This window comes from Nicotiana tabacum, chromosome 8 (genome assembly GCF_000715075.1).
Source record: "Nicotiana tabacum cultivar K326 chromosome 8, ASM71507v2, whole genome shotgun sequence".
NCBI lineage: Eukaryota > Viridiplantae > Streptophyta > Magnoliopsida > Solanales > Solanaceae > Nicotiana > Nicotiana tabacum.
In genome coordinates this window covers 35,964,445-35,989,917 of record NC_134087.1, presented here as the reverse complement: position 1 = coordinate 35,989,917, position 25,473 = coordinate 35,964,445, and the positions used below count along the sequence as shown (strand labels likewise).

The window sequence follows — 25,473 nt, the reverse complement described above, 5'->3', positions numbered from 1 at the left end:
ACTAGTGATTAATTTAAACAAATTACGGATAAGTATCTTAGTCTATAAATTCAGCTTTTCATGATCAAGAGTGGAAATCACACCATTCTTCTACTCTTAGTTTAATTTGTGTGAAGTGAACCATGGCAGGAGGAGGACGTCCAACACTCACACACACACACACACACACACACACACACACACACACACACACACACACACACACACACACACACACATATATATATATATATATATATATATATATATATATATATATATATATTTATGTATGTATGCATGCTATTCTTTTCTTTTTAATGTTTAATTGGTTGTTGTTCCTTGTTTGTGTGATCAATTTTGCAGTTAATATGGAAGTGATGGCATTACGAGAAATACCGCAGCAGGTTCCGAGAAAGAGAAATATGTTTTCACTAACAGGTGCATGTACAGATCATTGCCGTACAGATAGTGATTGCAGTGAAAGTTATTACTGTCGCACTTGTACATATGGAGTAGTCTATGCGTATGGCGTATGCCTCTGACCATCTAATTACTACTTCTCTGCTCAAGGTTATTAATGGACTATCCTTGGAACATGAAATTAGCCAACCATATACTCCATATATATATATATGGTTTGCTGAAAACAGCTGTTAAATATTGCATGTTTGTTATGTGTCCTTTAAGCATTTCTTATGTTGTTGTTTCTACTACACTTGTTTTTCAACTTTGTGTAATAAAAGTAACCAATCAGTTTTCTAGAAGAAAGCTACTATGATTGGTCACATTTGTGAGTTTGGCTTGTGACTGTATTTACTATGAAATGCATTAGCTTGATCTAATTAATTTTATGCCCCCTCTTCTTCATGTGTTCTCATTTTGGCCGCGAATATACAGATATGGGGTTATGCCTAAACTAAACCCCCACCATGAAGGAGAGAGATTTATTTTTTTAAAAAGAAAATAAAGACTCTCACTTGTTGTGATCCATCACTAAAGAGTAAACAATATTTACTCACATGTTTCTTGTTTTACATCAACATAATAAATATATGACATATACTTTTATCTAAACTGTTATTATACTTAATCATAGTTAATTATATTTATTCTAATTCTATTTATTTTTAACCATGCTAAACTGATACAATTTGATGTAAACATAGAATATGAATAAGGCCATTTTACTAATAATGTGAATGACACCCTCTTCTCACAAGTTCGAATAAACTAATAGTTGGAGTCATGTGCATTCAAGTCAGATATAAAATATAAGAGCACATGTAGTAGATAATGCCTATAGTTCAAAACCTAAGGAATATGACTCCACACGAAGTGAAATTCTGATATTATTATTTTGGGAGATTCCAAGAACTTCCAACAAGTTCTTGCCAAAAAAGAGGAAGGGGAAAAAGGGGTGACAAATGGGATGTATTTTGGGCTGCTCAAGACGGGCTGACTCATTAATGAGTTATTCTCAAGCTCTGCTTAAAGTTCATTTGAGTTAAGATGTGCTAGGTGAAGATCAGCTAAACAATGGATTATAACCCTATCCGTCCAAATTGACCTAAATTTTTGCAATATTCTCAATTTTTAAACAAGTATATATAAAAATTATCTTAAGTTTTTGAATAAATGTTAATTCATGCCAGATGATTTCTTTCCTCAATTTGTATTTAGAATTTTATTTGATAGTTGTTCATCTTATAATTCTAACAAAAATCAGAATAATAAAAAAAATAGTAAAATTAGAACTTTCCCACCCACCCCAACCTAGCTCCGACCACCACAACCCCCACCTTACCCTTGAACCCCCAATTGGAGAAAAATGAATTGTCACGACCCTGGTTCACCAATTGTGAGCCTGTCATGACGGCACCCAGTCTTCGCGACTAGGTAAGCCTAACACATTGCGGAAATTAACAGTTCGAAATAAAAACAGTAAACAAACACTAAATAGAAAAGGAAGTGTATAACGATGCCGCTTGGCACATACACTGAATACACAACTCCTGAAAGTAACATCCCAAAACCCGGAATCCCACGGGCAACACAGGTTACAAGAAGTCTAACACTGCTCTAGTCACCAAAATTTGTCTAATACAAAGAGAGGAATCGAAATAACAGCTAACAACTAGGGATGGAATGAGAAGGAGACTTTGCGGATCTGCGGACGTAGCAAATGTATACCTCAAGTCTCCAATAATGCTCCCTGACAGCTACTGGCGGTATGCCTGCTCAGATGTACCTAGATCTGCACAAGAAAAGTGTGCAGAAGAGTAGCATGAGTACACCACAGCGGTACTCAGTAAGTGCCAAGCCTAACCTCGGTGGGGTAGTGACGAGAAAGGTCGAGGCCCTATTGAGATAAACATAAGAATAAATATGAAATGAATAGACAGAAGTAAATACAGTAAATCTCAAGTATCTAGCAAAAATAATAAGTAAACGGAACAGGCTACAAATACAAATCTACAAATACAAGAACAATCACTACAGGCTATTTATCATCGGGGATCTCCTAGTATCCCGAAGATCTCCTGGTATCCTCTTCATATATACAAGGGATCTCCAAGTATCCCGAGGATCTCCTAGTATCCTCCATTTAATCACGAGGGATCTCCAAGTATCCCGAGGATCTCCTAGTATCCTCCATTTAATCACGAGGGATTTCCAAGTATCCCGAGGATCTCCTAGTATCCTCCAATTAATCAATCCTGTGCTGGGGATCTCTTAGTATCCCGCACTTCCAAATCATGAAACAAAATACGAACGAGGGAAACTCCCGGGATGCCGTCCCGTTGACCCAATCGTAAACACATCACAACAAATCAATAATTAACAGAAAGAAGCTAAGTGCGGACAACAAGAAAAAAAAATCTAGAGTCTAACATGCTTCACAAAGGCAGACATTGCAATTTAGTCAAATAGAGCAAATAAGTTACTAACATGTTCTCCCTAAGCTGAAACAAGTGAAATTGCCTTTTTAACAGTTAAATACGTGAAGAAACACAGTCTAAATAAGTCAAGTAAGGTGAATTTTAAACAATTAGCACAAGTACACGCCCGTCACCTCGCGCACAAGGCATTTTAACAACAGCAAAGACATCCTAAGGGGAGAGGTCCCCCACACAAAGTTAGACAAGCCACTTACCTCGAACCGGTACAAAAATCGCTAAGAAACAATGCCCTTGCCACGAGTATGCAACTCCGAGTGGCCCAAATCTATTCAAACCAATTACATATTGTAAATAACATCGCAAGTAACTAGTTCCACTATTAAAATTAAAGTTAAGGCGCGAAAATAGGTAAAATGACCAAAATGCCCCTCAGGCCAACGTCTCGGAATCGAATAAAATTTACATTTCCAGAAACCTCGTACTCTCACGAGTCTAACCATACCAAATTAATCCAATTCCGACACCATTTGGTCCTTCAAATCTTCATTTTATATTTTTGAAAGATTCCACAATTTTCTTCCCAAATTCCATCTCAAATCACTAATTAAATGATGAATTCAATGGTATATTCATGTATTTTAACCAAATCTGAGTTAGAATCACTTACCCCGATGAATTTCTTGAAAAACCTTCGAAAAATCGCCAAAATCCGAGCTTTATAGGTCAAAATATCAAATAAAACCCAAAACATCGTATTTATAGAGTACCCCTCGGATTCTGACAGTGCTGACCGCACAAAAATGACCGCGGTCCACGCCCAGGGAGTGCTGACCGCACAAAAATGGTCGCGGCCGCGCAACAATTTGACTGCAGTGACAGGCTTCGCTATTTAGGCCGTAACTTTCTCTACCGATGTCCAAATGCCTATTATAATATGTTTCTAAAAACTAGATTCAAAGCTCTACAACTTTCGTTTTTGAATCACCTCAAAGTTCCATGTTGATCAAAAGATATGAGCTTCCGAAGTAGAACCAGCAGCCTGCAGATCTTCCCGGGCGCGGCCGCGCGCCCAGCGCGAAAAGGAGCGCGGTCCGCGTCTCCACTGCTGCCTCCTCCATTTTTCTAAGTTTCGGGGTGTCCGTACTTGCTCAAAACTCACCCGAAACACACCCGAGGCCCCCCGGACCTCAACCAAAAGCACCAATGCATCCTAAAATATTATGCAAACTTGTTGCAATCATCAAAACACCTCGACTAACACTAAAATAATCGAATTACATCAACTTCAAGCCTAAGTTCTTTTAGAAACTTCAAAATACACATTCGATCAAAAACCCGACCAAAACATGTCCGAATGACTTGAAATTTTGCACACACATCCCAAATGACATGACGGAGCTACTGAAACATCCAGAATTCCATTCCGACCCTCGGATCAAAATATCACTATTGGACCGGAAACTTCAAAAATTCTAACTTCGGCATTTCAAGCATAAATTAGCTACGGACCTCCAAAACACATTCAGAACACGTTCCCAACCCCAAATTCACCTAACGGAGCTAACGAAACCGTCAGATTTAAATTCCGAGGCTGTCTCCCCATTATTCCGACTTCGGTCAAATTTCTAACACTTAAGCTCTCATTTAGGGACTAAGTGTCCCAAAACTCCTCGAAACTCAAAACCGAGCATCCCGACAAATCACATTAGCAGAAATAAACTTGGGGAAAGCAGTTAATAGGGGTTCGGGGCGTAAATTCTAAAAACGACCAGACGAGTCGTTACATCCTCCCACACTTAAACATTAGTTCGTCCTCGAACGAGCATAAAGAACATACCCGAAGTAGTGAAAAGATAAGGGTAATGGCTGCGCATATCCTGCTCGGTCTCCCAGGTCGCCTCCCTGACCGGCTGGCCCCGCCACTGAACCTTTACCGAAGAAATGTTCTTTGACCTAAGCTTTCTAACTTGCCTGTCCAATATTGCCACTGGCTCCTCAACATAGGATAGATCCTTGTCCAGCCGGACTGAACTGAAATCCAACACGTGCGACGGGTCACCGTGATACCTCCGGAGCATCGATACATGAAATACTGGATGCACTCCTGCCAAGCTGGGAGGTAAGGCAAGATCATAAGCAACCCCCCCCCCAACTCGCCTCAATATCTCAAAAGGGCTAATAAACCTCGGACTCAACCTCCCTTTCTTCCCAAATCTCATAACGCCTTTCATAGGCGAAACCCAAAGCAGAACCCGCTCACCAACCATATAGGAAACATCACTAACTTTCCTATCCGCGTAACTCTTCTGTCTATTTTCACCTAGCAGTATACATACAAGGCTAGCCTTTTCCAAGGCACCTAAACTAAGTCCGTGCCCAATAATCTAGCCTCGCCCGGCTCAAACCAACCCACCGAAGATCTACACCGTCTCCCATATAAAGCCTCATACAGTGCCATCTCAATACTGAACTGATAGCTGTTGTTGTAAGCAAACTCCGCCAATGGCAAGAACTGATCCCAAGATCCTCCAAACTCAATCACACACGCGCGAAACATATCCTCAAGAATCTGAATAGTGCGCTCGGACTGTCCGTCCGTCTGAGGGTGAATGTTGTACTCAACTCTACCCGAGTACCTAACTCATGATGAACGGCCCTCCAGAACCGTAATGTGAACTGAGTACCTCTATCTGAAATGATGGAAAATGAGATACCATGCAGACGAACAATCTCCCGGATATAGATCTCCGCCAACCGCTCTGAGAAATAACTAGTACACACAGGAATAAAGTGAGCGAACTTGGTCAGCCGTTCCACAATCACCCAAATAGCATCGAACCTTCTCAAAGTCCGTGGGAGCCCAACTACAAAGTCCATGGTGATCCGCTCCCTGATACGGTCAAACAAGGAAGACCGAGAAACCACACAAGCTAGGACTCGACTGGGCTTCGAAAGGTCCAATCTCACAAACTGGCTGACTAAGGCCTGAACATCCATTGCCATAAGTCTCTCTGCACTGCTTCTACTTTCTTTAGATCCACCCGAATACCCTCACTCGATACCACGTGGCCTAAGAATGCCACGGAATACAACCAGAACTCACATTTCGAGAACTTAGCATATAATTTCTTCTCTCTCAAAGTCTGAAGCACAGTTCACAGGTGTTGCTCATGATCTTCCCGACTCCAGAAATACACCAGAATATCATCAATAAAGACAATGACGAACGAGTCAAGATATGGCCGGGACACACTGTGCATCAAATTTATAAAGGCTGCTGGGGCGTTGGTCAGCCCAAATGACATAACAAGGAACTCGTAATGGCCATACCAAGTCCTGAAAGCAGTCTTCGGGATATCTGGTTCCCGAATCTTCAACTGATGGAAACCTGAGCGCATGTCAATCTTAGAAAACATCTGTGCGCCCTGAAGCTGGTCAAATAAATCATCAATACGAGGCAAAGGATAACGGTTCTTCACTGTAGCTTTGTTCAACTATCGATAATCAATACACATACGCATAGAAGAACCCTTTTTTTTTCTTTACCAACAAAACAGGAGCATCCCAAGGCGATACACTGGGCCGAATAAAACCCTTATAAAGCAAATTCCTGTAACTGATCCTTCAACTTAACTGAAGGTTTCACCTCATCCTTAGTCCATAACCTTAGGACAGGACCCAAACTTCAAAATCTGCCATTCATCGTAGGATACAAATTCCACATACACGACGTAGCTTATCTCTTTCTTCGCACATCTTAAGGTCTCAAATTTTCTAACTTCCAAAATTTATTTATTTATTTTTTTTGAAATTTCGGCATAGCCTCCCCTATATTTGGGTATATCCACCTACCAGAGTAACACCAAAACAACTACTAACAACACATCTACAACCCAATGAAACACCACAATGTATATATCAATAACACTAATCTCATCATTATAAGCATCGCATTATCATGCTGATATCTGGACATGAAACACATCATATGTATGCTAATAACCATGTCTATGGCCATAATAGTTGTTCATAAATCACAATATTGCCAATTAACCTTATGTTAACAATCATCTTATTTCAAACCTCCACTTTACTCACAACAAGGCATTGAGACCTCATAATTACTTACCCAAATTAACGAGTCACATTTAACACCACATGGATACTCATCTCATAGGCTAGAGCTCAACGTTTACAACACAAAAAAAATGGTTGAATATGAACAGAAAATATACAAGAATTGTCAAATAAGCCCAATAGGCATGACTCCCATTTAAAATATAGTACCAAAAATTTTAATTTCATAAAAGGAGAATTTTAAACACATAAACCTTTCACTACCAGGACCTTGTCCTTATATAACATCCACCGCAGCTTGTAGCTCGGTTTAAAATATTTCACAGTATATAATTATTTGAGGATATCACCCTCAACTCTGAATCACAAGTATTTGCACATTGTGCCAACTGAAATTTTTTATTTCCTTTCTTTCTTCTTTTCAATAATTTCCGTCAAAGAAAATCACAACATACAATAATAGGGATAGCTATCTCCATATAATAGCCCAACGTGAGTATTCACATAAGTAGATTTCAGGATTACGAAGCTCACTCATGAGTGGAGCATATTAAGAGGACTTCGCCTAAATTTTCAAAATCAAATCAAGTTAAGGAAAAAAAATATCATTTTTATAACAATCAGAATTGTACTTGTAATGACACCATCTGGTATAGTGGCCTCAGCCACACTATAGCAATTATATCAATGGGTCGGGCATCCACCTCTTAGGCGCCATCTGCCCGTTCGTTCTCCATCTCTATCTTGTAGCGTATGTAGATTAGTAACTATAATGGAGTGTGTTAACTGTGTGTTCTGATGAAATAGGTTTCTCCCAAGTTTGGGATAATTTCTCATGATGTTTCTAGTATCACTACATTCATAACAACCCATCTGCAGTTTGGATGCTCATATTGAGTCTGTGTCGGATAACTAGAATAACCATTTAAGGAACCCCATGCTAGTGGTGCATTTAAAAGATAATTGTCCCATGAGAGTGCCCTGATTAACTGGAGCACTACGAGTATTCTAAAATTGTTTTCATTTCCCTGCTGATACTGAATGTAGAATCATTATGGACATAGGAACATCGAAAGTCCCCACATCATCCCATACAAATCTCAGCTCCTACTCATATACAAGTTTCAGAGAACTTTTGGATACCACATAAATACACCTCATACCAAATCTGATATGACATATGACCCACAATTTGATCGTTGATAGTGAACTCTCTTCACTTGGTACAAGGCCATAAGATACATCTTGATACTCCACAATACTAACCTTTATCGCTCGTATGTCACCATCATGAGACACCCCAAGCCATTCGTTTGGCATATGTCCTTCTTAGGACAGTTAAACTCACTTCCTCCAGTATCTCGGTTGCTAGTTATACCCTTCGCTATATAGACATCTCATACATACCACATAGTCCCTATTACCACCAACTATCTTCAGATCCACGTCCACCTCGTGACTCTACCATTACTGCGACGATTAGGCAATTAAGTAGACCTTCTTAAGACCGTACTTATCAACCAGATGTCAGAACCTATTGCACCCCCATGTGCACAATTGAATGATCTCTCAATACTTCTGTATTATCGATATGGATGACACGCGGTAACAACGGTTGAGAAAATTCTTGGCTCCCTTATAATCCTTCTGTAGCATCACGAACCATCGGCGCAAAATTGATACCGAGTGCACAATTTCAATACACGAGTGAATGCAAAAGGAACATATGATATAAGCTCCAAACTGAATAAATGACGCACGATAAGAAATGAAATGAAGTGGAATGTTCCTAACGGTTACATAGCCTCTCGTAGATAAGTACAGACGTCTCCGTACCGATCAGCGAGACTCTAATAAACCGGCCTGTGTCCCGTGACTCCTATGAACCTAGAGCTCTGATACCAACTTGTCACGACCCTGGTTCACCAATTGTGAGCATGTCATGATGGCACCCAGTCTTCGCGACTAGGTAAGCCTAACACATTGCGGAATTTAACGGTTCGAAATAAAAACAGTAAACAAACACTAAATAGAAAAGGAAGTGTATAACGATGCCGCTTGGCACATACACTGAATACACAACTCCTGAAAGTAACATCCCAAAACCCGGAATCCCACGGGCAACACAGGTTACAAGAAGTCTAACACTGCTCTAGTCACTAGAATTTGTCTAATACAACGAGATGAATCGAAATAACAGCTAACAACTAGGGATGGAATGAGAAAGAGACTTTGCGGACATGTGGACGTAGCAGATGTATACCTCAAGTCTCCAATAATGCTCCCTGACAGCTACTGGCGGTATGCCTGCTCAGATGTACCTGGATCTGCACAAGAAAAATGTGCAGAAGAGTAGCATGAGTACACCACAGCGGTACTCAGTAAGTGCGAAGCCTAACCTCGGTGGGGTAGTGACGAGAAAGGTCGAGGCCCTATAAGATAAACATAAGAATAAATATGAAATGAATAGACAGAAGGAAATACAGTAAATCTCAAGTATCTAGCAAAAACAATAAGTAAACGAAACAGGCTACAAATACAAATCTACAAATACAAGAATGATCATTACAAGATATTTATCATCGGGGATCTCCTGGTATCCTCTTCATATATACAAGGGATCTCCAAGTATCCCGAGGATCTCCTAGTATCCTCCATTTAATCACGAGGGATCTCCAAGTATCCCGAGGATCTCCTAGTATCCTCCAATTAATCAATCATGTGCCATGGATCTCTTAGTATCCCGCACTTCCAAATCTCGAAACAAAATACGAACAAGGGAAACTCCCGGGATGCCGTCCCGTAGACCCAATCGTAAACACATCACAACAAATCAATAATTAACAGAAAGAAGCTAAGTGCGGACAACAAGAAAAAAAATCTAGAGTCTAACATGCTTCACAAAGGCAGACATTGCAATTTAGTCAAATAGAGCAAATAAGTTACTAACATGTTCTCCCTAAGCTGAAACAAGTGAAATTTGCCTTTTTAATAGTTAAATACGTGAAGAAACACACTCTAAATAAGTCAAGTAAGGTGAATTTTAAACAATTAGCACAAGTACACGCCTTTCACCTCGCGCACAAGGCATTTTAACAACAGCAAAGACATCCTAAGGGAAGAGGTCCCCCACACAATGTTAGATAAGCCACTTAACTCGAACCGGTACAAAAATCGCTAAGAAACAATGCCCTTGCCACGAGTATCCGACTCCAAGTGGCCCAAATCTATTCAAACCAATTACATATTATAAATAACATTGCAAGTAACTAGTTCCACTATTAAAATTAAAGCTAAGGCGCGAAAATAGGTAAAATGACCAAAATGTCCCTCAGGCCAACGTCTCGGAATCGAATAAAATTTACATTTCCAGAAACCTCGTACTCTCACGAGTCTAACCATACCAAATTTATCCAATTCCGACATCATTTGGTCCTTCAAATCTTCATTTTATATTTTTGAAAGATTCCACAATTTTCTTCCCAAATTCCATCTCAAATCACTAATTAAATGATGAATTCAATGGTATATTCATGTATTTTAACCAAATCTGAGTTAGAATCACTTACCCCGATGAATTTCTTGAAAAACCTTCGAAAAATCGCCAAAATCCGAGCTCTATAGGTCAAAATATCAAATAAAACCCAAAACCTCGTATTTATAGAGTACCCCTCGGATTCCGACAGTGCTGACCGCACAAAAATGACCGCGGTCCACGCCCATGGAGTGCTGACTGCACAAAAATGGTCGCGGCCGCGCAACAATTTGACTGCAGTGACAGGCTTCGCTATTTAGGCCGTAACTTTCTCTACAGATGTCCAAATGCCTATTATAATATGTTTCTGAAAACTAGATTCAAAGCTCTACAACTTTTGTTTTTGAATCACCTCAAAGTTCCATGTTGATCAAAAGATATGAGCTTCCGAAGTAGAACCAGCAGCCTGCAGATCTTCCCGGGCGCGGCCGCGCGCCCAGTGCGAAAAGGAGCGCGGTCCGCGTCTCCACTGCTGCCTCCTCCATTTTTCTAAGTTCCGGGGTGTCCGTACTTGCTCAAAACTCACCCGAAACACACTCGAGGCCCCCCGAACCTCAACCAAAAGCACCAACGCATCCTAAAAAATTATGCAAACTTGTTACAATTATCAAAACACCTCGACTAACACTAAAATCATCGAATTACATCAACTTCAAGCCTAAGTTCTTTTAGAAACTTCAAAACACACATTCGATCAAAAACCCGACCAAAACATGTCCGAATGACTTGAAATTTTGCACACACATCCCAAATGACATGACGGAGCTATTGAAACTTCCGAAATTCCATTCCGACCCTCGGATCAAAATCTCACTATCGGACCGGAAACTTCAAAAATTCAAACTTCGGCATTTCAAGCCTAAATTAGCTACGGACCTCCAAAACACATTCCGAACACGCTCCCAACCCCAAATTTACCTAACGGAGCTAACGGAACCGTCGGATTTAAATTCCGAGGCTGTCTCCCTATTGTTCTGGCTTCAGTGAACTTTCTAACACTTAAGCTCTCATTTATGGACTAAGTGTCCTAAAACTCCTCGAAACTCAAAACCGAGCATCCCGGCAAATCACATTAGCAGAAATAAACTTGGGGAAAGCAGTTAATAGGGGTTCGGGGCATAAATTCTAAAAAGACCGGCCGAGTCGTTACATGAATTTATAAAGAAAATATTTTTCAAATAATTAAACCAACCAAACATGAAAAAATTCGAAAATATTTTTCTGCACATGGATCAAGGTCGAATTCTAAAATTGAACATTTCCGTTGGTCAAGGTTGGATATCAACATGGGTCCATTTGTGCCGATAATTTTTGATGTGTTAACTTGGACTAACTTAAAACAACTCATTTTCAAAACCGTTCTAGCCCAAACTGTCATGACCTAAAATTCCTCCGAAAGAGTCGTAATGACACCTAGTCTCTAAACTAGGTAAGTCTAACATTGACAGAAATAATATTGTTATTCACTAACTTCAAATTCGATAACTCTGAACAATTACAATTCCCAAAACTGGTGGTACAAGTCATAAGCCTTTCTAAGAGTAGTTATACAAAATAATTACATCATTGTTCTAGAAATAAATGAATAATTGGGAGAAAGTACAAATGAAGGTGACTCTGAAACCTGCGAACGCAACAACAGGTTTGCCTTGAGTCTCCACCGCGATGATCCGCACAGCTACTACCAATCAAATACCTGGATCTGTACACAAAAATGTACAGAAGTGTAGTATGAGCACACCAAAGTGGTGCCCAGTAAGTATCAAGACTAACCTCGGTAGAGTAGTAACGAGGAACAGTCAAGACACCTACTGGTCAAATAAATTGAATAGGATATGATAATAAACTATCAACATAAGGATAACAAAGTAATATCAATAGTAGAGAGAAAAACAAAATACAATCAGTAGAAACAATAAAGGGACACACGGATGGAAACGAAAGATAACCAAGTAAATTAACACCAACATAGTTGGGACACAGACAAGTAAAATGTACCCAAATAAGGAAGACGATATCAACTAAATCCATCATTTCATTTCTGATGCACAATTCCAGCCATCTCAACACTCGATGTCTCATATCATAACCTCAATTTCCAAACCTTTAGTACAACTGGCACCTTGTGCCCACATATTTCTATCTCACTTTGCACAACAACATTCTCATGTTACTCAGTACATAATGTCCATAATAGATGCAATTAAGAAGTTCAAGGAGTCTCATTTACCTAACATAAAGTAGAATACAACTTCTAACTAATTAGGAAATCAGCAAGAAGAAATGAAGTTGTTTTTAGAAGTTATTTGAATAAAGAAAGTGCCATTTTCAGTTAAAATACAACATCGAATGAATTATTACCTTTAACATGGGATTTAAAAAATTAAAACTTAGTAGAAATTCCTTTTAAGTAAAATACAACCTCAGACGGTTTAAGAAAATTTAATTGAGAAACTAATTGAATTAAAAATATAACAATTATTAAAATTTGAATTACTATATATATATTTATATATATATATATATATATATATATATATATATATATATATATATATATATATACGACGAGTTCTAATTTAAAAAGTCATACAAAGCAGCGAAGTATAAATTCCTTTATTTTGAATCACGAAATTACTAATAACTTAACGGGACAGGAGAAAAATATTTCAACGTAGTAAATTTGCTTTAAAAATTATTTCACCAGAATAATAGTTTCAGGAAAAGAACCCAATGAACATCAGCAAGTCAATAACTCAATGCCAATAACCCGATCTTCACAACTCAGTAAAACCCGAAATACAAATTGTCAAGTCTTAAATAGAGGAACTAGGATCTTCTCAGTATTCAGCTATAACCAAATCTTAAATGAAATGTAAAACCATCGAATAACTTGTACAGTCAAAGAGGAATACATAATATATATATATATATATATATATATATATATATATATATATATATATATATATATATATATATATATATATATATATATATATTGATGCGGCGCGCATCCCGATCCCACCGATCCTCCTTTATTCCTCCTCAACAATTACAATAAAGTAAATAGTATATATTTATTGCGGCATGCAACCTGATCCCACTAATCCTCCCTTATTCCTCCTTAACAATTACAATAAGGGTAAATAGTATTTATATTGCCATATCAGTAACAACCTGATCATTCACCCTTATTACTCCTTGTTGCGGCATGCAACCCGATCCCACTAGTCACCCTTATTACTTCTCAACATATATCACCCTTATCCCTCCTGTTGCGGTGCACAACCCGATCCCACGTGTCCACCCTTATTACTCCTTGTTGCGGCGTGCAACTCGATCCCACCAGACAACATCAATTCTCCCTTATTCCTCCTCAACATATCAACAACCAAACATAGCTTAACATCAACAACGACAACCACAACAATTCAACAACCCAAACACAAGGATTTCTACCACCAAGGGTATGAGTACACGGCAACAAGAGGGTCATGGAAAAATCAAGAAACACTACAACCATTACAAATAACAAGACATATAAGGCACGTGATAACTACACCGGCAACCACAATAAGTTGGACACATAACATATATGCACGGGGTCATAAAGGAATTCATAATTAAGAGATAACAAAATAATAAGGAGAACCATCACTTCAATTAAGGCAAATAAGGGTCAAGTCACAAGTAAGAGTTAGAAGAACTCTAACAACATTGTCTGAAGCATATAGAGGTAAAACAAGCAATTAGGAAACCCAATCATATCGGAAAACTTCTCACTTAATGAACATAAGGACCTAAGAACCCTAAAGAAAAATTTCCCACAAATAAGTCCAAGCACACACTCATCACCTCGCATGCACGGACTACAATTAGCATAGAAGACTCAAATCCTAAGGGGAAGTACCCCACACAAGGTTAGGCAAGATACTTACCTCAATCCGGCCAATTTAGTACTCAATTTAGCTTTTCCTTTACCTATTCATCAGCGTTCGGCTAAATCTAGCCAAAAATGACTTGAATATATCAAACAATGCAAGAGAAAATAATTTCAATTAACAAAACTGTGATTCTTATACAATTTGCAAAAATTCAACAAAAGTCAACTCCCCGGGCCCGCACCTCGGAACCCGACAAAATTTACAAAAACCGAACACCCATTCCGCTACGAGTTCATCAATATAAAAATTATCTAACTTCGATACCATTTGGTCATTCAAATCATCATTTTACATTTTTTAAAGATTTCACAATTTTCCCAAAATTTTCCTTTAGATTCTCATGAATTTGATTTTAAATCTAAGATATAATCACAAAATATAATTAGAAATTGATTAGAGACACTTACCCAATGATTTGGTGTAAAACTCTTCTCTCAAAATCGCCCACTCTCGAAGTTAGGGTTCAAAGAATATGAAAAATGAGAAAAAATTTGGAATACCCAGCTTTTAGCAGGCTGCAAATGTCGCATTTGTGACACTGGGTTCGCAAATGCGAACTCACAAGAGTGAAGAATACTTCGCAAATGTGAAGCCTGAGGAATCCTGTCTCCATTGCAATTGCGATGAGACACTTCGCAAATGCAAAGCAGGGCCATCGCAAATGCGGCCCAAATATTTGCAAATGCGAACTAACTCATCTTCGGCCTTTATCGCAAATGCGATGCTGAGTCCGCAAATACGAACTCAACAGGACTCGCAAAAGTGGAAATTTCCTCGCAAATGCGAGTCCATTCCTTAACAGCCCAGCTTCGCAAATGTGAGGCTGCTTCGCAATTGCGATAGTCGCATTTGCAACATAAACATCGCAAATACGATGACACTAGAACCAGAAATGAAAGACTATGAAAATGTATTCCAAAACCAACCCGGAACTCACCCGAGCCCTCGGGGCTCCAAACCAAATATGAACACAAGTCTGAACACATAACACGAACTCTCTTGCATGGTCGGAACATCAAAATAACCTCTAGAACCACGAATCAGATACCAAAATGCATGAAAATCACCATGAACTTCAAGAACTTCTAGAATTGCAACCATGCATCCGAACCATATCAAATCAACTCCAAACGACACCAAATTTTGTAGACAAGTCCAAAATGACATAATGGAGCTGTTACAACTTTTGAAATCGCATTCCGACCTCGATAACACAAAAGTCAACTATGGGTCAAACTGTCACAATCCGGATTTCCCACCCTCGGGAGTCGTGATGGCACCTACTAGTGAAAGCTAGGCAAGCCAACTATTCCAATTAATTTACCCTTTTCATTTTTAACCTCTTAGCAATTTCAAGTTAATATATTATTAACAGCAGAAATAACAATGCAGAAGAACAAGAATTTAACAATTAAGTTAATGCCAATACGAATCCATAAACACCAACCACCTAGAACTGGTGTCACAATTTCACAGACTGTCTAAGAAAAACTACAAATAGGGTCTGAACAAGAAAGTACATGTCTGTCTCTAAAGTAGAAAAGAACAGAAAGAAACTATATAGGAAGCGGACGCTAAGGCCTACGAACGCCTGCAGGAGTACCTCGGGTCTCCTGATGGACTGAAGGCAGCAACCCCTAGCTAAGGTCTATATGCTCCAGTACTGGGATCTGCACAAAAGAGTGTAGAGTGTAGTATCAGTACAACCGACCCCATGTAGTGAGTAAGTGTCGAGCCTAACCTCGGCGAAGTAGTGACGAGGCTAGGACACAACAAACAACATAACCTGCAGTTAAACAGTATTTAGTAGAATAATAGTAATAGAAGCAATTCAAAAGTAACGGGGGAGGGGTAACATGCTAAGGGGGAAATGCCAATGTAAAGAATCACAATAATAATGGAATAAGACAATTAAGGTACTTGAACCGAAAACAACAAGAAATCATAACAAACAGGCAATAAGTGCACGACATCACCCTATGTGCCTTACTCTCAATCCTCACCAATGCAATCAAGTAATGAAAATGTGCACGGCATCACACTTTGTGCTTTATCTCTCTTCCTCACCATGTAAATGTCAGAAATATGCACGGCATCACCCTTCGTGCCATATCTCTCTTCTTCAAAATATGCATCAATATCAATGAAAATGTACACGACATCACCCTTCGTGCTTTATCACTCTTTCCTCACCATATGCATAAACATGAATGTGCACGACATCACCCTTCGTGCTTTATCTCTCTTTCCTCACCCAAACAATAGCAACAATCAACATCCCGGCAAGGGAATCAACAATAAGAATAAACACATCCCGGCAAGGGAATCAACAGTGAGAGATAAATACGTCCCGACAAGGGAATCAACTATAACCAAACTTGTACCAACAATTAACTTCGCAAATAAAACCTTAACTGGAGCCAATGCTCAACAATAAACAAATACCACGAAGATAATCATAAGTTTTGCTCAACACGGAGAATCAACAATTTAGGCATTTGTAGCAATTATTAAGAAACACAATGATTACAATTTAAGACTTACAGACATGCTTGACACCGACGTATAGATACTTGTCACCACACCTATACGTCATACATTACACTAGCACATAGCAAATAAAGTACAATATCTATTCCCTCAAGCTAAGGTTAGACCAAACACTTACCTCGAACTTTCATGGCCAACTCAAGCCTCAAACACCGCTTTTCCTTTAGAATTCGCCTCCAATTTACTTGTATCTAACCCAAATTAATTTAACAACATCAATAAATGCTAAAGAATTCATACACAATGCTTAATTATAAGTTTTCTATCATTTTTCCCAAAAAGTCAAAAATCGACCCTAGGCCCGTTTGGTCAAAACTCGAGGTTCAGACCAAAATTCGATCACCCATGAGCCCGAATATGCAATTAGTTTCGAAATCTGAACCCAAAATGAGGTCTAAATTCCAATTATTCAAAAAGCCCTAACTCTACCCAAATTCCTAATTCCTACCATAAAAACCCTAGATTTTTGAATGAAGATTGATGAAATGCAATGGGAAATCGAAGGAAAAAGGTTTAGAATCATATACCAATACTTTGGGGAAGAACTTTCTCCTTAAAAATTGCCTCAATACTCTCTAGTTTTGAAAATATGAAAATGTGGGCTAAATCCCGACTTTGCTACTGTTTTAAGTGTTGGGCGACAGTGTTCATCGCGTTCGCGAGAGCACTGTCTCGTTCGCGAAGAGCTGCCAGTAGTGGACTTACGTGATCGCGGGAGAAGCTTCATGTTCGCAAAGGCTTAGCCCAGCCTGGTCTTCGCATTCGCGATAGAGGGGTCGTGTTCGCATAGTTCTCCCTAGATTCCCTGACCAACCCCTCCTAATGCTACGCGTTCGCGATTGACCAGTCGCGTTCACATAGAGCAAACCCCCCAACGCTCCGCGTTCGCAACCTGGGTCTCGCGCCTGCATAGAACAAATTTCACCCCCAACCCAGTTCCCTTTCGCGATCGCGAGAATGGCTTCGCGATCGCGAGAATGGCTTCGCGACCGCGAAGCACAAAAGGTTTGTGCACCAGAAGCAGCAAAACCTGCAATTTTCTAAGTGTAAAAATATCCCGTGGCCTATCCAGAACTCACCCGAACCCTTAGGGCTCCAACCCAAACATGCACACAACCCTAAAAACAACATACAAACTTACTCGTGCGATCAAATTGCCAAAATAATGCATCGAACTACGAGTTTAGCATCAAAATCAAAGAAAAATCTCAATAACTCTTAAGTTCAAATTTTCACAACCGAGGGTCCGATTTACGTCATATGAAGTCCGTTTCTTACCAAATTTTATAGGCACAACTTAAACACCATATAAGACTTGTATCGCGGGCCCGATAAAATTAAATTCAATTGTATTTAAATTTCCAAAACTCTTATAATTTCAGTTAAACAATTTTCTTCAAAAATTTATTTCTCGGGCTTGGGACCTCGGAATTCAATTCCGGGCATACGCCCAAGTCCTATATTTTTCTATGGACACTTCGAGACTGTCAAATTATGGGTTAAGGTCCGTTTACCCAAAATGTTGACCGAAGTTAACTTAAATTTAATTTTAAAGGCAAAATTAGCATTTTTATCAAATTTTCACTTAAAAGCATTCCGGATATATGCCCGGACCACGCATGCAAATCGAGGTGAGATAAAAGAAGTTTTTAAGGCCTAGGGACAAAAAATTTACTTTCAAACCGAGTGATGACCTTTTGGGTTATCACATTCTACACCTCTAAAATAATCGTTCGTCCTCGAACGGACATAGAAAAGAAGTACCTGAGTCGGGAAAAATATGGGGATATCGGCTCCGCATATCGGACTCGGACTCCTAGACTCCCAGGTAGCTACCTCGGCAGGCTGACCTCTCCACTGAACACGAACAGAAGGGTAACTCTTCGATCTCAACTGACAAACCTACCGGTCCAGAATAGCCACCGGCTCCTCTTCACAGGTCAAATCATTATCCAATTGGACAGTGCTGAAGTGTAACACATGTGATGGATCGCCGTGATACTTCTGAAGCATGGACACATAAAACACTAGGTGCATAGCTGATAATCCTGGTGGCAACGCAAGCTCTTAAGCCACCTCACCCACTCTTCGAAGAATCTCAAAAGGGCCAATGAACCTAGGGCTTAGCTTGCCCTTCTTCCCAAATCTCATCACGCCCTTCATGGGCGACACCCGAAGCAACACTCGCTCTCCGACCATAAATGTCACATCACGAACCTTGCGGTCGGCATAACTCTTCTGCCCGGACTGAGCTGTACGAAGCCTATCCTGAATGATCTTAACCTTTTCCAAGGCATCCTAAACTAACTCTATACCCAAAAACCGAGCCTTTCCCAGGTCAAACCATCCAACTGGCGATCGACACTGCCTATCATATAGTACTTCATAGGGAGCCATCTGAATGCTCGACTGGTAGCTGTTGTTGTAGGCAAACTCTGCTAATGGTAAGAACTGATCCCAAGAACCTCCAAAGTAAATAACACATGCTCGAAGCATATCCTCCAAAATCTCAATAGTACGCTCAGATTGTCCATCCGTATGAGGATGAAATGTTGTGCTCAACTCGACTCGTGTGCCCAACTCACACTGAGCTGCTCTCCAAAAATGTGAGGTAAACTACGTACCTCGATCAGCAATAATAGTCACGGGCACACCATGAAGATGAACAATCTCCCGAATATAAATATCTGCTAACCGCTCAGAAGAATAAGAAACTGCCACAAGAATGAAATGCGCTGACTTGGTCAGCCTATCAATAATAATCCATAATGCATCGAACTTCTTCTGAGTCCGTGGGAGTCCAACAACGAAATCCATAGTGATCCGCTCCCACTTCCACTCAGGAATCTCAATCTTCTGAAACAAACCACCAGGTCTCTAATGCTCGTACTTTACTTGCTGACAATTCAAACACCAAGCTACATAGGCAACAATGTGCTTCTTCATTCGCCTCCACCACTAATGTTGTCGCAAGTCCTGATACATCTTAGCGGCGCCCGGATGAATAGAATACCTGGAACTATGGGGCCCCTCAAGAATCAACTCACGAAGTCCATCCACGTTAGGCACACAAATATGACCCTGCGTCCTCAAAACTCCATCATCTCCAACTGTAACCTGTTTGGCACCTCTGTGCCGCACCGTGTCTCTAAGGACAAGCAAATGAGGATCATCATACTGCTGATCTAGGATACGCTCAAATAATTAAGAACGAGCAACTGTGCAAGCTAGCACACGACTGGGCTCAGAAACATCCAAACTCACGAACTGATTGGCTAAAGCCTGAACATCCAAAGCAAGCGGCCCCTGCTCATTCTTAGGGTCCACCTCTGATTGCGCTGAAAGCTTCGTAGCACATGGACCTCCAAGGATCCTAGAAAAATTCTCACATTCCGTTTCAAAATAAATCATACCCACCATATGCGTCTCATTATGCACAGGTGACAGACTTTGGCAAGTGTCTGCTGTATCTGGATTTTACACGACAATGTCGCCTGCATCAATAAGCTTCTGAATTGCATTCTTCATATTCCAACACTTTTCTATGTCATGTCCCGGGACATCCGAGCAATATGCGCACCTTTGAGAAAAATCAAACTTCTTTGGAAGAGGGTCTGGCATTTTTATCTGGGTCGGCTTCAACATGTCCAGTATCCTTAGCCTCTGGAACAGACTGGCATATGACTCTCCCAAGGGAGTGAAGGTCTTCTTCTTCCGTAACCTCTCGTTCTTAAAGGCTTGATTGGGCCGGAAACCTGATCCCGGGGGGGTTTGGTAGACTCGTGAGGGTAGATAGGCATTTTGTGGAGCTGGGTACTGGGAGAGTGATGTACAACTTTGGGAGTTCTGTGGAGAGAAGTGGCATTGGGGAGGATCATATGGTGCATAAGGATATCCACAGGGATGATGTCGAGGCTGGAAGTATTGATCGGGAAAGCCCATTGGATCATCTTCTCTGTTTCTCTTTCTTCCACCCAAGCTTACTGGGATGTTCTAAATGTTTCTCGAACAACTCATGATTTTGCCTGCCTTGATTCCCTCTTCTATTAGCTCCCCCATTCTTAACACATCATTGAAAGGCTTCCCTAGGGCCGGGATCAAATGACTGAAGTAGGTGGGACCTTGGGCTTGTAGGAAAAGCTCAACCATTTCTTCTTCACCAATCGGGGTATTGACTCGAGCAGCCTGCTCCCTCCATCTGAGCCCAAACTCTCTAAAGATTTCCTCCGGCTTCTTTCCCATCCTAGATATGGAGAAGCGGTCTGGGGTAACGCCTGATTTGTATTGAAAGTATTGAACAAAATCTTGAGCGATGTCACCCAATGTAGGCCACTTACCAACATCTTGACGAGCATGCCAGTCCAAAGCTGCTCCAGTCAGACTCTCACTAAAATATGACATCATCAAGTTATATTTCTCTCCAACACCTCTCATTTCACTGCAATAAACCTTCAGGTGGGTTACCGGATCCCCACACCTATCATACAAGTTAATTTTTGGCACTTTAAACCCCGCGGGCAGACGAACGTCAGGGGACACAGACAGTTCCTTGTAAGCCATGCTTCCCTGGTCTCCCGTTATTTGCTTGTTCTTTAAGGACTGTTCTATGCCTTTCAGCCTCTTGGGTACCCCATCTTTCCCTTTTCTTCCTGTGAACCTTTCATTTTCAACATGAGGCTCATCCCTTGGGCCCTGTTTGTATGAGTAGGGAACCTTGTGGGCAATCTCTGAGGGGTAATATTGGGCATCATGAGCTTGGAGATAAGCGGGTGGATCTTGAGAGTATGGAGGATCATCTGGCATTATGTCCGGAGTTTGGGTAAGGGCGGGATCTAGGAAGCTAGGTGGCGGCGGGGGTGGCACCTTCCTAATCATCCAAGCCTGATACATGTCAGACATGTGTTGTTTTAACATCTTTACCTCTTCAACCAAACCATTGTCCTGTTCAACCAACTGCTTTCGAGCGTCGGTATCAACCAACTCAATTTTGTTGTTGTCTGCCATTGCCTTTGACTTTAAGTTGTAGAGAAGAGTTACCAATTTAAAACCACAAACCAACCACTCTTTTGCTATGAATATAACAAAATGAAGTCATCACGTTAGCGTTAGGGCATTTAATATAAGATAATCTCACTTTATGTGCAATGCACCTAGCCACAGTTATCGGTTCTATAATGACTTCGAAGGTACGAAGGTCAGTTGGCATCATCCCAATTTGTTCATTTCAATCCTCTCTTTTCTTTGCTTTTCTAGCATTTGTTGGCTTGCCCATTTTCCTTCATTTCTTTTTTTTTTTAATCATCACCTTTCTTTCTCTCATATCTCACATCCCACAATTCCACCTCTTTTTTTCTTCTTTTTTTCCTTTTTTTTCTTTTAATAAAAAAATGATTTGATCGAACCTTATGTTGCTTACGTATCATGACCCCGCATGAATCAGATCTTTGCGTAGTTCTGAAAGATTGGATACGGGTGAAAAATAAAAATAACAACTAATTTAGAGAAAATATATATTTTTTGTTTTTTCTTTCTCTTTTCTTTTTTGAAAAATGATGAAACTTGTAAACTCTTTTTTTAATTTTCTTTTTCCCTTTTTTTTGATTTTTGAAAAAATGATGAAAAAGTACAAAATTTAAAAATTTTCAAGCTCGCTTTTTCTTATCAAAATGTAACAGAAAACATAATTAGGCCCCACTCGCTTTATCTTCACACTTCACCCCTTTTTTTTTCTTCTTTCTTTTTCATTGTCTTTTTTTCATTTCTTCATCTACCCTCAGCTATCATTGGTCCGCCAAAATGACCCTTTTACCCTTGAATAAATACAACATGTAGCACATAAGATGCATCAGAATAGTCTTTTATTTTTTGGGGTATACCTGTCCTAGACGGACCCAACCTCTGTGTTGAGTCCCCTAAGTCAAAATGCACATGATGCAAACAAACGTTCCTACTAGGGATCCGACATGAGGTATTGTTATACTAGGTTTTAAAAAACCTGGGTTTATTTTTTCTAGACCTGGCTTACCCGAGAAGACAACTCGAGCTGAGGAGGGGCTACGTACCGGTAACCAAAAGATCATCCGGCTTTGCAACTTGTCCGAACCTCGTTCTATTTGGGATATGACACTAACAGAAAGAAGTCACAACCAGTGTGCACTCCTCAGGAGAGAGAAAAGAGGGGTTTCGTAACAGTTTATATATACAATTCAGATAATATCAAGGCGGTAAAAGCAACACTTAGCACATTAGGCCCAAACCTGTAACAAAATCAGATAAAGCCAAATATAACACTTCATCTAAGCTCGAATTCTGAACCTTGAACCAAAGATTCTGGGTACTTTTCCCCAGCAGAGTCGCCAAAGCTGTCACACCACCTTTTTCACTACACCCCAGAAAAGGGGTATAAGAGAGTTTTTTCCAACTTAAAGTGACAAAATCGAAATGGGATTGTTTAATTAAAAATTCAGAGTCGCCACTTGGGATAGTTTATGGTGTCCCAAGTCACCAGTTCAAAATCCCGAGTCAAGGAAAAGATTGACTCTGTTTTACAGTCCGCGAACACAGAAATCCTAGTAAGGAATTCTGTTAACCCGGGAGAAGGTGTTAGGCATTCCCGAGTTCCGTGGTTCTAGCACGGTCGCTCAACTGTTATAATTGGCCTAATTATCCGATTTTAAAACATTTTAAGCCTATGTGCATTTTAACTTTAAAACCGCTTTTATTTAGATATTTTTTAGAAAGATTCAACATCATCTAAAATACATCTTGGACCACGTCACATAAATGCACTCGCGGTCCACGACCCGTTTTATCTAACATTGTTGAGATTGGATTTGGGTCACATAAATGCACACCCAAATTTTAGAGTTAGGTATCACAACTACGTCACGGGAACCGTACCCGTAGCTATGACAATTATCTAATTAACGCACCTAAAGCTAACTACGAGAATTCAAAGTATTTTCTACACTAGTTATGGATGTTCCAAGATACGTGCATTACCTTATATTTGCCTTCCTCCCACTCTGAGATGAGAATGGGAAATACATGGCCTTAGCTCATTACGTTATAATTAAGGAAAAGAAGAAAACGAAATAGTGCAACAATCATTTGCCAAGAAGATATACTAAGAGGAAACTGATGCCGACAAGAGAATGATAACAATCAATACACAATCCATTTGGTATTATAGTCAGTGCAAACTTGACTCACGTGATGAACATAAATAGTCTAGTGAAGGAAGTTGTCAAGTTTTCACTTGGAGAAAAACATGAAAATGATACCTTATTCTTTTGACAAATTTAATAGACCAAATCAAGACAAACTGCAATATGAAAGATATGCTTCAAATAGTCTGATTACGGTCTTTTGTCGAAACTGTTCATTTTAATCCAAATTTCAGATTAATTCACTTCAAATAACACTTGAAATTATGTCAGTTGCAATCATATGAACCAGTCGATAAGAGAATATTAAACATCAACTATCACCATTGATTTAGCTTCGTCTTAATGGCTCTTTGAAAACTTGATTCACAATAATTAAACTAGAATAGGGAGGATTAATAGAAATGAACCTGAGCGCATTTGAGAGGAAAAAACTACTACTGAAATCTGAGTTTTAGCAGGAACCGCGACGCTCGAACCGGTAAACTCGACTCAAATAAAGCTCCATCGGTTTTAACGGAGGTCACCGAAAGTGTAACGTCTAGCCAGATCTATCGCCGGGGTGTTCAGCAGCGAAACAGAGTGAGGAAAAGCAAGGGACGAGGTCATAGCTGGTCACCAGCGACTCCAAGAGACAGCGAAAGATTTCTGGGTGAGCAACCACTCTCTTCTCTGTATATGGCTGTGTGTGCGTGTGGAGAAGATGGTAGTGGGGTGGTGGCTGTTGGCTCGGGCTGGTCGGCATCGCAGAGGTTCAAGGGGTGGGCTGGTTTTTGGGTGTTCTCTTTGAGATTAAGAAGAAGAGGTCGTTTTGTGACCTCTTCATCTAAGAAGACGATCATCAAATCCTTGGTGTTATCAGCGCAGCCTTCAACTTTTTTCTTCTTTCCCTAGCTCATTGTAGGCCTTACCTATAATATAGGTCTAGGTATTTGTAGGGTTTTCTAGGTTAAGGGGTATGAGCCTAGAAATTATAGGCTTAAGAATTATGAGCTAGGTTCAAAATTAGGCTTAAAAATAGGTTGCTCGAGCCCAAGTTTTATTTTTTTCTCGCGAACGAGATTAAAATACGACCTCATTTATTAATCAGTCCTACTTAACTAAAATAACTGTTAAAATAAGACTGATCATTAAAATAAAATTATTTTTTTGTATTTTCAAAATATCGTACTAAAAGATAGAAAAATCATTATAAAATTAAGATAACATTCCTAGAATTATTTTTGTATTTTTGAATTTAGTAGACAAATTAAAAGTCACTAGATAAAAATATTAACTAGTTAAATAAGAGAAAATATTTTTTTGTGATAAAATAA

The 25,473-nt window shown here is 39.7% G+C and overlaps 1 long non-coding RNA gene across 1 annotated transcript; it reads right to left on the bottom strand.

The window, feature by feature from the left end:
* Positions 1-15,857: 15,857 nt before the first annotated feature.
* Positions 15,858-25,095, bottom strand: LOC142162677 (uncharacterized). Its single transcript, XR_012693946.1, has 2 exons — positions 24,568-25,095; positions 15,858-16,227 (listed from the first exon to the last, which is right to left on the bottom strand). It is a non-coding gene; the product is annotated as an uncharacterized LOC142162677 (long non-coding RNA).
* Between the last annotated feature and the right edge of the window lie 378 nt (positions 25,096-25,473).